Here is an 11,921-nt window from a genome sequence, read left to right as displayed (position 1 = left end):
AGACTCAGACACGTTCTGGAGGAAAGCAGAGACGCATCGTGTCTTCCTTACTCTGCTCTTCACCTGCTTTTACAGGTAACATATTTGTCATTGTGGTCTTCATCCTTGGGACCCGTAACAAATCTTGGGGGCTCGTCCGGGATCGGCGCCACCTTGCGAATGGGGCTGATCCATAAATGACATCTGGGACCAGGACGCGAGCTGATGCCGGCTGAGCGAGCTGGCAGTTGGAGCTGAGACTGATCCATCGTCGTGCTGAGTGGCCCATTGAGAGGGACAGCAAGGAGTTGCAGCCATGGCCGAGGACGGGAGGAAGTGTGGGACATTAGGAGCGCCTACTCACCCTGTCAGCGGGAGAACTCTACAAGGTCGCTAAGAAGGTGGGTCCAGCGGACCCGTGTCAGCCAGAGCTTGACGCGACAGACCAGGAGGGCTGCTTTGACCACATCAGTTCTTTCATGTACAGTAAGCCATTGCTTGAGGCAGAAGATGGTGGGATGGTGGACTTGCTAATGTTAAAAGACTTCATTGATGAGGTGATTGAAAATCGACAAGTATGTGATGATAGTGAGGACGTAGATTCACCTGTTACACAGACATTTACACAAACTCTGCAACCAGCTCACCCCTCAAGTGGCATGGGTGATAGTCCTACACAGCCTGTTCCGGTGACCACGATAGCTAACATGGTTAACCGGCCGCCAGTTGCAGGTACAACTAGTCCGACTGGCCTAGCCAGCTCTATCCCTGATATCACTAACGCCGAGCTGCAGGAGATGTTAAATAGCTATGAGGAGCTTGGTAAAAGACTAAGACAAAGTGTAATGGTCCCCACTGAACAGTCACCTCGACAGCCAACGGGTTTGCTAGTTCAAGCTAACCTAACACATAGCGACCCACTTAAACCCAACCCACCCGGGCAGCCAAGGGCCCAGCCCACTCGTGAGGGGATGATCTCTCTGAGAGACCTCTCTTATCTCCAGAGAAGAGAATTTAGAGTACAAGGTGGTCAAGTTGGTGACCCTTCATCCGACATTAGCTACAACAACATTTGCAAACAGATGGATGAGGGGATTAGAGAAGGCTTCCCTGACGCAGAGATAGTTCGTGGAGTGCTCAGGATAATAAAGCCTGGAACTTTTAAAGATATGCCAATCAATAAAGACGATTTGACTGTACTTGAACTGAAGGGGTTCCTCCAGGCCCACCTGAGAGAGAAAAATAGTACAGAACTCTTTCAGGAATTAATGTGTGCCAGACAAGATGAGAGTGAGACACCACAGCAGTTTCTCTACCGGGTGATAGGGTTGAAGCAGCGGGTCCTCTTCACATCCAAAATGTCTGATGCAGGCATAAAGTACAGTCCAGCTACTGTTCAGGATGTTTTCTTGCACTCGGTCTACCAGGGGCTTGGGTATAAGCACAGTGACATTAGGCGAGAGTTAAAACCTCTGTTGTCAAGCGGAGAGTTGAGTGATGAAACAATCTTGCACCACATAATGAGAATCACTAGCAAGGAAAGTGAGAGGCAAAAGAGAATAGGCTCGTCCCGTCGACAGAACACAACTAGCGCACATAGTGCTCAGTCTGAGCTCAACTCCATCCAGGAATGTAGTAAGCAAGACCGACCAATTGACACGACCAAGACTGACCCGATTAAAGAACTCACAGCTAAAGTTAATGAGCTCGCTGGGCTGGTGGAGGCAATGAGACAACAGACTCTAGCACGAGCCTCAGACCTAGCGAACCCATACTCACAAAACAGGTCAAGAAATAGAAGAGACAAAACCTTTGGGTGTCCAAACTGTGTTGAACAGAACCGTCCAGATTGTTGCCATTGCTTCATCTGTGGGGAAGAGGGTCACAGGGCGGTCAGCTGCTTAAAAAAATCTAAGAACCAGGGAAACGTGAACCGGTCTCTGCAGCAGGGCGCCCAGTGACCGAGTCCAAAAGAGAGCCCCACAGTGAGCGCTTAAGGGAGGTGAGGACCCAACCTAGCCTTAACAGTAGCAAACCCAGTCTCCCCTCACCAGTCACATCAGAAGTAGTTAACTGGCAGCAGGGTGAGGCACTCGCTACGTCTGGTGTTATGGCACCCCACACTAAACGTGGGGCAGTTGCTAAGCTAATTGGTAAGAAAGCTCTCATACAGTGTAATTTGAATGGCTTAGCAGTGAAAGCACTACTTGACACCGGTGCTCAAGTTAGCATCATAAGTCAAGATTGGAAAGACAGATACTTGCCTGACTTAGTCATGCGACCTCTGTCAGAGATCATCGAGGAAATTGATGAGTTGAAAGTGTGCGCAGTCAATGGGGAAACCATACCATTTGATGGCTGGGTACCCATCATGATCAACTTACCGGGGGGTGAAGACCCCAGCCTCTCCGTCAGCACTTGTCAGTACCTTGCCAATGGACAAACCATTGATCGGTTTCAATGTCTTGGAACAGATCATTGAGGGGCAACCAGAGCGGTTGATACCTACTCTTGTTACCTTGCTGTGTAATGCCATCTGTCTTCCCCCTGAGAAAGCTGAGGTGGTCGTAAGCTTCATCCAGACAGCAGAGCCAAGGGCGCTTGAGAACAGGTGAATGGGATGTGATTATCCCTGCTGGACAGGTCACCTGGGTAAAGTGCCGGGTTCCATCAACCGTGAATCCACCTGATTGTTTGGTGCTGTTTGAGGCTGATGAGGGTAACCAGGCCCTAGAGCAGTTGGATGTCTTGACGGGGTTAGTTGAAATACAGAATCCAGCTAAGCCATACGTCACCATTGCTCTGAGTAATGACACCAAACATGATATCACCTTGACAAGGAAGACGGCCCTGGGCACCTTACAGCCGGTTGAATGTATTGTGGAGGCCGAGGCCCCGAACGATTCCCGACCTACCGTAACAGTTCGTGAGGTAACGGTGGAGCCAGCTGAACCTCTCCCAACGTCATGGCATCTGCCAGTGAACCTTGAACATTTGGAGGAGGAACAGAAAGAGATTGTTGAGAGAATGTTGTTCGATGAGTGCAGGGCCTTTGCAAGGGAGGGGAATGATATTGGTTGTAATCCTGATCTGAAAATGGTGATGAACCTAAAGGATGACATACCAGTGCAGAGAGCATATACTTCCATACCTAAGCCGCTGCTACGGGAGGTTAAAGAGTACTTGCAAGACCTCCTGGTGAAGGGATGGATAGTAAGATCCAAGTCCTCTTATGCTGCTCCCATCGTGTGCGTGCGGAAGAAAGACGGTTCACTCCGTCTTTGCATAGACTACCGTCTATTGAACCAGAAAACCGTTCCAGACTGACACCCACTACCTCGGATACGCGACCTGCTTGACACCTTAGGGGGATACTCCTGGTTCAGCATCCTTGATCAAGGCAAGGCTTACCACCAGGGATTTGTGGATGAAGGCTCCCCCCATCTCACCGCCTTCACCACACCCTGGGGCCTATACGAATGGGTGAGAATCCCGTTCGGGCTCACTAATGCACCCGCCGCCTTCCAGAGAAGTATGGAAGAGATCTTAGGTTCGCTGAGGGATGACTGTGGCGTACCATACCTTGACGACATCCTCTGTTACTCACAGTCTTTTGAAGCCCATGTCGAGGTGGTCCGCAAAGTGCTTCAGGTCCTACAGGTCCATGGTGTGAAGCTGCGGCCTGAGAAGTGTGAGCTTTTTAAAGCAGAAGTTCATTATGTGGGGCGCTTAGTTAGCGCTGAGGGCGTCAGGATTGACCCAAAGGATCTGGAGGCTGTCTTGGCTCTGAAGACCAAGTCACCACAGACAGTAGGTGATCTTAGGCGGGTCCTGGGCTTCCTTAGCTACTATCGCTCTTTCATACAGAACTTTTCGAGGATAGCTCAGCCACTGTACGAGCTACTCCAGAGCAAGTCTTCAGAACGGCCCACTCATGGCCGTCAGAGTAAAACCAAAGGGCCCCAAATGCCATCGAGGGCGCCCATAGACTGGACTCCTGAGCATCAGAGGGTACTAGAACAACTGGTCGACATGCTAGTCCATCCTCCAGTGCTAGCATATCCAGACTTTGACCAACCCTTTGTTTTGCACACTGATGCATCCGAGCAGGGACTGGGTGCTGTGCTCTACCAACAGCAGGGTGTGAAGTTGCGCGTCATTGGCTATGGGTCACGAACCCTGTCGCCTGCTGAATGGAACTACCACCTGCACAGTGGCAAGTTGGAGTTCCTGGCTCTTAAATGGGCAGTGTGCGAAAAGTTCAGAGATTGTCTGTTCTACGCACCACACTTCACCATTTACACAGACCATAACCCGCTTACGTATATCATGAGCACAGCTAAGCTGAATGCAGTCGGTCATCGATGGGTCGGGGAATTGTCAGATTTCCGATTTAGCATCAAATACAGGCCAGGAAAAACAAACATAGATGCCGACACGCTGTCCCGCGTTCCTCTGGGTGTGAACAACCTCGCGTCAGTGTGTACCGAAGAGTTGTCACAGGAGGTGGTAAGAGCGGCTTGGGAGGGAGCAAGAGTAGCCCAACCAAAAGAAGTTGCGTGGGCGGCTGTCCTTTTGGCTTCCTCTCGCGACGTCATGCTGCAGCCAGGCGCGGCTCTCCAGGAAGTCAAACCTGATGACCTGATGCAGGCACAAAGGGATGACCCCACAATGAAGGAGGTCATCAGACTTAAAGAGTCTAATGTCAGACTCAGTGAGAGTATCAGGAGGTCGTTAGAAGGATCTGCTTGTAAACTCCTCCGCGAGTGGGACGGATTACACCTCGAAAATGGAATCTTGTACAGACGAACACCCGAACGGAAACAACTAGTCCTACCTCTCCTGTACCAGCCTATGGTATTGAAACATCTTCATGACCAGATGGGTCATGACGGTACTGAGAGGGTCCTTCATCTCGCACAAGAGAGGTTCTATTGGCCTCACATGAAGAGGTGCATAGAGGACTACGTCACTAAGAAATGCTGTTGCATTAAACAAAAGAAACCCACAGTTCATGTGCGTGCACCCATGGGCAACCTGAAGTCCAACTCACCGCTTGAACTTGTCTGTATAGACTACCTACATCTTGAGAAAAGCAAAGGCAGGTATGAATACATTTTGGTGGTGGTCGACCACTTTACACGGTTCGCTCAGGGCTACCCGACCAAGAACAAATCCGGGCAGACTGCAGCTGAGCGGATCTACAATGATTTTATACCTCGCTTCGGGTTCCCCAACAAACTCCATCATGATCAGGGACGAGAGTTCGAAAATGAGCTCTTCCGAACACTTGGGCAGCTCTCAGGGGTTGGTCATTCTCGGACATCCCCATACCACCCCCAGAGTAATCCCGCAGAACGATTCAACCGCACCTTACTGCAGATGTTGCGTACCATGACAGACAAAGAAAAGGAAACATGGAAAGATCATCTCCCACAGGTTGTACACACATATAACTGTACTCGTCATGAGTCCACTGGTTATTCCCCACATTTCTTGCTTTTTGGCTGTCACCCCCGCCTTCCGGTGGATCTTTTGTTCGGCCTGGTTGAGGAAACTGAACCAGTGTTGCACAGGGGGTATGCCGAAAAGTGGCGTAAGAGAATGACAGAGGCCTATCAGGTTGCCACCAAAAATAGCCTCTCGGCTAGTGCTAAGGGGAAGTCGTACTATGATCAGAAGGTCAGGGGAGTGGTACTGAAACCAGGGGACAGAGTGTTGGTGAGGAACTTAGGCGAGCGTGGTGGACCCGGCAAATTACACTCCTACTGGGAGAACAGGATATATGTGGTCAAGGAACAGGTTTCGGATAACCCAGTGTATGTCGTCCATCCAGAGGGTGATGACCAGGGAAGAACTTGGACCCTGCAGTGGAACTTGCTCTTGTTGGTCAATGATTTGCCAGTAGAGTTCCCACCACAACCAACTAAACTAACCTTAACATCGACACACAAACAGACCAATGCCCGAGTGAGGAGTAAAGACAGGGAAGGACGGATAGAAAATGCTGAGACCTCTGATTCAGATGATGACCTGGGCAGTGGCTACTGGCTGAGGGTACCACCAACCCAGGCTGAGTTCAGAACAACCATCCCTTCCGAGAAACAGGCTGTCAGCTAGGACAGATTGGAATCGGGGAGGCAGACGCAGGCTCAGTTTGAAGGAGGATCTGCTCTGAGGCCGAGGGATCTTGAAGAGCCAGGACGAAGGACACCTGTGACAGATGCCAAGGACATTGTTGAGAATCTGTCAGAGATGGCTGGAGCCCACGAGGGAGGTCGATTGGGAAGAGAGGGTCCCATGGCACCTGAGAATGGAGATGAAGTTGGGACTCACCAGTGTGAGGGGAGTAACAGTTCGGCAGCCCTTAGCTTGCCTCATTCAGAGGTAGAACCCGAGTCCCCTCGACATGAGTGCTGTGATGAGCAGGTAGGAGACTCTCAGTCTAACTCACCTGCCCCACTGAGGTGATCCACCTGACAGAGGCGTCCAGGCCAAATGCTCACCTATTCATCTCTAGGTCATCCAACATACCAGTCACGGCCCACTGTAAACATGGTAGATACTTACCTCGTGCCTTCGGCCGCCCTGTGGCCCCCACAACCAAGCCTATCTTCATTTCAAGGCCCACCGGGCATCCAGTTCCCATATATCTCTCTTCTCTACCCCATATGTAGTTATTAGGAAGGAGCCCTAAACTATGGTGGTTACCTAATCCTAGAGAACCAAACATTCCTAAGTGCTTGAAGTTTTAATTTAAGGGTTTTGATTATTCACTGTGTGCGATTTGATAAGAATACAGAGACTTGTAAGTACAAATTTGTTTCAAGTGTCAGGAGCCACTTTTGTTGTAGGGGAGTGTGTGGCACCCCTGTGAGGGAATGACCACATTAATATTATTTTGTGTAAAACACCCATGTAACGGGACATTTTTCATTACTACAGGGAGTGCAGAATTATTAGGCAAGTTGTATTTTTGAGGAATAATTTTATTATTGAACAACAACCATGTTCTCAATGAACCCAAAAAACTCATTAATATCAAAGCTGAATGTTTTTGGAAGTAGTTTTTAGTTTGTTTTTAGTTTTAGCTATTTTAGGGGGATATCTGTGTGTGCAGGTGACTATTACTGTGCATAATTATTAGGCAACTTAACAAAAAACAAATATATACCCATTTCAATTTTTTATTTTTACCAGTGAAACCAATATAACATCTCCACATTCACAAATATACATTTCTGACATTCAAAAACAAAACAAAAACAAATCAGCGACCAATATAGCCACCTTTCTTTGCAAGGACACTCAAAAGCCTGCCATCCATGGATTCTGTCAGTGTTTTGATCTGTTCACCATCAACGTTGCGTGCAGCAGCAACCACAGCCTCCCAGACACTGTTCAGAGAGGTGTACTGTTTTCCCTCCTTGTAAATCTCACATTTGATGATGGACCACAGGTTCTCAATGGGGCTCAGATCAGGTGAACAAGGTGGCCATGTCATTAGTTTTTCTTCTTTTATACCCTTTCTTGCCAGCCACGCTGTGGAGTACTTGGACGCGTGTGATGGAGCATTGTCCTGCATGAAAATCATGTTTTTCTTGAAGGATGCAGACTTCTTCCTGTACCACTGCTTTAAGAAGGTGTCTTCCAGAAACTGGCAGTAGGACTGGGAGTTGAGCTTGACTCCATCCTCAACCCGAAAAGGCCCCACAAGCTCATCTTTGATGATACCAGCCCAAACCAGTACTCCACCTCCACCTTGCTGGCGTCTGAGTCGGACTGGAGCTCTCTGCCCTTTACCAATCCAGCCACGGGCCCATCCATCTGGCCCATCAAGACTCACTCTCATTTCATCAGTCCATAAAACCTTAGAAAAATCAGTCTTGAGATATTTCTTGGCCCAGTCTTGACGTTTCAGCTTGTGTGTCTTGTTCAGTGGTGGTCGTCTTTCAGCCTTTCTTACCTTGGCCATGTCTCTGAGTATTGCACACCTTGTGCTTTTGGGCACTCCAGTGATGTTGCAGCTCTGAAATATGGCCAAACTGGTGGCAAGTGGCATCTTGGCAGCTGCACGCTTGACTTTTCTCAGTTCATGGGCAGTTATTTTGCGCCTTGGTTTTTCCACACGCTTCTTGCGACCCTGTTGACTATTTTGAATGAAACGCTTGATTGTTCGATGATCACGCTTGAGACTGCTGCATCCCTCTGCAAGATATCTCACTATTTTTGACTTTTCTGAGCCTGTCAAGTCCTTCTTTTGACCCATTTTGCCAAACGAAAGGACGTTGCCTAATAATTATGCACACCTGATATAGGGTGTTGATGTCATTAGACCACACCCCTTCTCATTACAGAGATGCACATCACCTAATATGCTTAATTGGTAGTAGGCTTTCGAGCCTATACAGCTTGGAGTAAGACAACATGCATGAAGAGGGTGATGTGGACAAAATACTCATTTGCCTAATAATTCTGCACTCCCTGTATATGTATTTATTTTCAGTTTCTTTAAAAGTCCATGTAACAGGGATTCATTTTATGTTAGAAAGCAGTGAGGGCGGAACTTTGGTGGTTGCTCCGGGGTTTCGGGGTGCAGTAAGTGGAGCCCACCTTCCGCTGCTTCCTCAGACACGTTCTGGAGGAAAGCAGAGACGCATCGTGTCTTCCTTACTCTGCTCTTCACCTGCTTTTACAGGTCGGTAAATGGTGCTCGCACCGAAAATGTTGTTTATTGTTAGCATGGTTACCCACGTTAATGTGAATGAGAGAGTCCGCCCGAGTTATTTATATGTAAACACGGGAGAAACCAGAGGGGTGTCCCGCGCAGCCGCACCGCGAGCCCGCTCGTTAGGTGGAGCGCTCGTGAAGCAGAGTCTGTGCGCTCCTATGCTCTGTGCAAACGTGTTGTAATGCTCCAATCAAATCAGTTCTGTGAGATGTGAATGTTAATAGTTATGTTAAAGTGACTGAGTAGATTAGCTAGTGTAACACAAGCACTCTGAGCAACTCTGTGTAGCTAAATATGTGGTTGTTTTCTCCAAAACAAAACTCAGATAAAAAAAATCACGTAATTCTTTGTTTTTACATTAAGCAGGTCCCAATCAGCCCAAATAGCGAAGAGAAATTAAAAATGCATGCCATGAAAGAGTTTGGTCCCAGGAGGTTAAATCTTTAAATACACAGTATGTACCTAAATTATGGGAAGATGATGTGGTAGTTCCAGCTCTAACTATAAGCTTTATAAAAATGGAGACTTTTGAGCCTAACCTTGAAAGTAGAGGGGGGGTCTCTCTCCCAAATCTAAACTGGTCCTGATTTTGCAGAAGAGGGGCCTGAGAGTTTAAGGCTTTGCCTCTCATATAACTTTTGAATATCCTAGGAGCCACAAGTAAGCCAGCAGTATATGGGAAGAGCATTGTGCTCTTTTGGGATGATGTGGTACTGTCATGGTCAGGCATGCCTTCCCAGGGTTCATCAGCTGGACTATTGTTTTTGTTGTTGTTCTCTCTCTCTCGCTCTCCCACCCCTCTCTGCCTGGGTGGAACTTGTTATGGGTTCCTGCCTTGGCCCAACACATGTGCGAGTCATCGACTCCACCGGTACCCAACCTTTTTTTGCATTACAGACCGGTTTATATCTGACAATATTATCAGGGACTGGCCTTTAAGGTGTTGCGAATAAATAAAACAAAATAAAACCAGTACCGGTACCAAAAAAAGATTTATTCATAACACACGGTAAAAAAAAAGACCCAGGGAAACCAAGTCAACGATAAAAACAATTAATAAAAAATAATGCTAAAAACTGATTAAACCTCTGAAAACCATACATTTCACACCTGAGCCTCAACTCTCGCAGCCTGGTACTAAATGACTCACGGACCGGGCCCAGGGGTTGATCTCCCGCTGATCTACTCCACTGCTGCTCATTATCTCCCTGTTCCTGCAACGAATTGGTGCAACGAATTGGTGCTACTCATCACTGGATTGTTGTACTACTCTCATCAGTGTAGTCCTGGCTCTAACTAAGCTCTTTTCTTCCATCAGTGTTGTCTTCAGTCTAACCTGTGTTTCTCTTTGTGAATAGACCTCCTGGACCCATCCCTCTTCTTCCCTGGAAGTGAACGTGAGTGAGTTTGTGAGTGACCAGCAGATCACAGTGTGTGGCTGACCTACCCTGTTTCCCTGGATTCCCTGGAGCCCCATCCGCTTGCACAGTTCCTCTGCAGATAAGCAGTTAGCTGTTTCACACATAGTCTTTCTAGATTTTTTGAGATAAATGGAAAGTTACCAAAAGGCAGAATGAGGAATGTCATTCAGCAAATACTTATCATAATATTAGCCCATTTGGATTCCAAAGTATGAGTGCAGTGTTGTCTGTTAGTCAGAAAAAAAGTAAAACAGTAAGTAAAAGATTGTGATGTATGTGAACGAGAGATGGTGTAAATTGGGGTACATCAGTGTTAAGGAGTAGTGCTGTACACGAGCTGTGGCGCTGTTAATGGTTAGCATCCGACCGTATTACCTGCTGCGGGAATTCTTGCAAGTCATCGCAATAACTGTTTACATTCTGCAAGCGGCAGATGCGGCAGCAGCATGCGAGACAATTCACACAGTAGTGTCCCAGCTGGAGACATCACACCCCCAAGCTTTCCTTTTCATCCTTGGGGATTTTAATCATGTTTCCTTGTCCTCAACTCTTCCTACTTTCACCCAGTATGTGGATTGTTTTACCAGAGAAAACAAAACACCGGACTTACTGTATGCAAATATGCAAATACCAAGGGTCCATATAGATCATCACCCCTCTCCCCACTAGGTCGCTCAGACCATAACCTGGTCGATCTGGTTCCCTCATACATAACCTGGTGTGTAAATAACCCCCCACCTCTTCAGAGGTAAAGAGGTGAGCATGGCACTGAAAGACTGCTTCCAAACTACAGACTGGGAGGTAATATGCAGCCCACTTTTCTGCTGGAGCAGAAAAGGAGGGCTGTCAGATCTGGAGACAGAGAGGAAATGAGGAGTCCAGAGGAGCTAACGAGAGAGATAAGGAGGGGAAAGGACAGCTACAGGAGGAGCAGCTCCAGCAGAGCAACACCAGAGGTGTGTGGAGAGGACTGAACACCATCACTGGACGGAGCACAGTGAGCAGAGGGGGTCCAGAGCCTGAGGACCTGGATAGTCAGGTTTGGGCTAATAGATTTAACCAATGTGAGTGAAGTTGCCCCCCACTTTCTTCAAATCTAACAAAAGCGGTATCAAACTTTTGTGCTACGTTTGTGCTGGTATGTGCTGCAAAAATTTTCGTTTGTGCCGCTCTCATTTTAAAGATATTAATAAAAATTTCTAGAGGTCATCAGAGGTCAACCAGCCCCCCCACATTGATGGAATCAAACAAAATTGATGTCAGTCAACTGTGCTATGTTTGGGTTGTGCTGCAAAGATTGTCGTTTGTGCTGCTTCTGTCTTAAAGATATCAACGAAAATGTAAAGGTCAAAAGGTCAACCAGCTCCCCCACATCACCCAAATCAAACAAAATTGATGTCAAACGTTTGTGCTGGTTTGTGCTGCTTAAATTTTTATTTTGTGCTGCTATCATTTTAAAAATATTAATAAAATAAAGTATTGATGAGTGCTTAATCATCCAGGCAAGTAAATCCCGAAAGGTTGATTCTGTTCATCTGGACATTTTCAGTGGGAGAAAATTCTCGTCACTCATCCAAATGACTTCTTCAGTCTTAGCTGACAGCAGGTTTCCCCAACCTTATAAACAGTACATGTAGAGTGAAGAGAAATACCACTTTTGTTAGATTTGAAGAACGTGGGGGGGGGGGGCAACTTCACTCACATATTGAACCAGTTTTTAAAAAGGTTTGATCCAGAAGCCCTTCCCTCTCCCATCCACTGGAGCTCTCTCTGCAACCCCCCATAGCACC

Source organism: Perissodus microlepis, chromosome 14 (assembly GCF_051167445.1).
Source record: "Perissodus microlepis isolate ML-2025 ecotype Zambia chromosome 14, ASM5116744v1, whole genome shotgun sequence".
NCBI lineage: Eukaryota > Metazoa > Chordata > Actinopteri > Cichliformes > Cichlidae > Perissodus > Perissodus microlepis.
Note: the sequence above shows the minus strand (reverse complement) of the source record.